Below are 3,332 nucleotides of genomic sequence, written 5' to 3'. Positions count from 1 at the left end.
CGCTGCCCTGACTGCCGGGACGCTGCCCTGACGCTGCCCTGACGCCGGGACGCTGCCCTGACACCGGGACGCTGCCCTGACACCGGGACGCTGCCCTGACGCCGGGACGCTGCCCTGACGCCGGGACGCTGCCCTGACACCGGGACGCTGCCCTGACGCCGGGACGCTGCCCTGACGCCGGGACGCTGCCCTGACGCCGGGACGCTGCCCTGACACCGGGACGCTGCCCTGACACGGGACGCTGCCCTGACCCGGGACGCTGCACCTGACGCCGGGACGCTGCCCTGACACCGGGACGCTGCCCTGACACCGGGACGCTGCCCTGACGCCGGGACGCTGCCCTGACACCGGGACGCTGCCCTGACGCCGGGACGCTGCCCTGACACCGGGACGCTGCCCTGACGCCGGGACGCTGCCCTGACGCCGGGACGCTGCCCTGACGCCGGGACGCTGCCCTGACGCCGGGACGCTGCCCTGACGCCGGGACGCTGCCCTGAACGGGACGCTGCCCTGACGCCGGGACGCTGCCCTGACGCCAGGACGCTGCCGGGACGCTGCCCTGACGCCGGGACGCTGCCCTGACGCCGGGACGCTGCCCTGACGCCGGGACGCTGCCCTGACGCCGGGACGCTGCCCTGACGCCGGGACGCTGCCCTGACGCCGGGACGCTGCCCTGACGCCGGGACGCTGCCCTGACGCCGGGACGCTGCCCTGACGCCGGGACGCTGCCCTGACGCCGGGACGCTGCCCTGACGCCGGGACGCTGCCCTGACGCCGGGACGCTGCCCTGACTCCGGGACGCTGCCCTGACGTCGTGACGCTGCCCTGACGCCGGGACGCTGCCCTGACTCCGGGACGCTGCCCTGACGCCGGGACGCTGCCCTGACGCCGGGACGCTGCCCTGACGCCGGGACGCTGCCCTGACACCGGGACGCTGCCCTGACACCGGGACGCTGCCCTGACACCGGGACGCTGCCCTGACGCCGGGACGCTGCCCTGACGCCGGGACGCTGCCCTGATGCTGGGACGCTGCCCTGACGCCGGGACGCTGCCCTGACGCCGGGACGCTGCCCTGACGCCGGGACGCTGCCCTGACGCTGCCCTGACGCCGGGACGTGCCTGACGCTGCCCTACACCGGGACGCTGCCTGACGCCTGGACGCTGCCCTGACGCTGCCCTGACACCGGGACGCTGCCCTGACGCCGGGACGCTGCCCTGACGCTGCCCTGACGCCGGGACGCTGCCCTGACGCTGCCCTGAGCCGGGACGCTGCCCTGACACGGGACGCTGCCCTGAGCCGGGGACGCTGTGACACGGGACGCTGCCCTGACGGGGAGCCGGGCTGCCCTGACGCCGGGACGCTGCCTGACGCCGGGACGCTGCCCTGATGCGGGACGCTGCCCTGACGCCGGGACGCTGCCCTGACGCCGGGACGCTGCCCTGACGCCGGGACGTGCCCTGACACACGGGATGCTGCCTGACGCCGGGACGCTGCCCTGACACCGGGACGCTGCCCTGACGACGGGACGTGCCCTGACGCCGGGACGCTGCCCTACGCGGGACGATGCCCTGACGCCGGGATGCTGCCCTGACACCGGGACGATGCCATGATGCAGGGACGCTGCCTGACGCCGGGACGTGCCCTGATGCCGGGACGCTGCCCTGACGCCGGGACGCTGCCTGACGCCAGGACGCTGCCCTGACGATGCCCTGACGCGGGACGCTGCCCTGACGCCGGGACGCTGCCCTGACGCTGCCCTGACGCCGGGACGCTGCCCTGACGCCGGGACGCTGCCCTGACGCTGCCCTGACGCCGGGACGCTGCCTGACGCCGGGACGCTGCCCTGACGCTGCCTGACGCCGGGACGCTGCCCTGACGCTGCCCTGACGCGGGACGCTGCCCTGACGCTGCCCTGACGCTGCCCTGACGCCGGGACGCTGCCCTGACGCTGCCCTGACGCCGGGACGCTGCCCTGACACCGGGACGCTGCCCTGAGGCCGGGACGCTGCCCTGACGCCGGGACGCTGCCTGCCGCCGGGACGCTGCCCTGACGCCGGGACGCTGCCTGACACCGGGAGGCAGCCCTGACACCGGGACGCTGCCCTGACGCTGCCCTGACGCCGGGACGCTGCCCTGACGCCGGGACGCTGCCCTGACGCCGGGACGCTGCCCTGACGCCGGGACGCTGCCGGGACGCTGCCCTGACGCCGGGACGCTGCCCTGACGACCGGGACCGCTGGCCTGACGCCGGGACGCTGCCCTGACGCCGGGACGCTCGCCCTGGGACGCTGCCCTGGACGCCGGGACGCTGCCCTGACCGCCCGGGACGCTGCGACGCTGCCCTGACGCCGGGACGCTGCCCTGACGCCGGGACGCTGGCCCTGACCCGGACGCTGCCCTGACGCCGGGACGCTGCCCTGAAGCACGGGACGCTTCCCTGACACCGGGACGCTGCCCTGACGCCGGGACGCTGCCCTGACGCCGGGACGCTGCCCTGACACCGGGACGCTGCCCTGACGCCGGGACGCTGCCCTGACGACCGGACGCTGCCCTGACGACGGGACGCTTGCCCTGACGCCGGGACGCTGCCCTGACGCGGGACGCTGCCCTGACGCCGGGACGCTGCCCTGACGCCGGACGCTGCCCTGATGCCGGGACGCTGCCCTGATGCCGGGACGCTGCCCTGATGCCGGGACGCTGCCCTGACGCCGGGACGCTGCCCTGACGCCGTGACGCTGCCCTGACACCGGGACGCTGCCCTGACACCGGGACGCTGCCCTGACACCGGGACGCTGCCCTGACGCCGGGACGCTGCCCTGACGCTGCCCTGACACCGGGACGCTGCCCTGACACCGGGACGCTGCCCTGACACCGGGAGGCAGCCCTGACACCGGGACGCTGCCTGACGCTGCCCTGACGTGGGACGCTGCCCTGACGCCGGGACGCTGCCGTAACGCCGGGACGCTGCCCTGACGCCGGGACGCTGCCCTGAGGCCGGGACGCTGCCCTGATGCCGGGAACGCTGCCCTGACGCAGGGACGCTGCCCTGACGCCGGGACGCTGCGTGACACGGACGCGCCCTGACGCCGGGACGACGCCCTGACGCCGGGGACGCTGCCCTGACGCCGGGACGCTGCCCTGACGCTGCCCTGACACCGGGACGCTGCCCTGACACCGGGACGCTGCCCTGACACCGGGACGCTGCCCTGACGCTGCCCTGACACCGGGACGCTGCCTGACACCGGGACGCTGCCCTGACGCCGGGACGCTGCCCTGACGCCGGGACGCTGCCCTGACACCGGGACGCTGCCCTGACGCTGCCCTGACACCG

This window comes from Scyliorhinus canicula, chromosome 23 (genome assembly GCF_902713615.1).
Source record: "Scyliorhinus canicula chromosome 23, sScyCan1.1, whole genome shotgun sequence".
NCBI classification, from domain to species: domain Eukaryota; kingdom Metazoa; phylum Chordata; class Chondrichthyes; order Carcharhiniformes; family Scyliorhinidae; genus Scyliorhinus; species Scyliorhinus canicula.
This window is presented reverse-complemented; position numbering follows the sequence as displayed.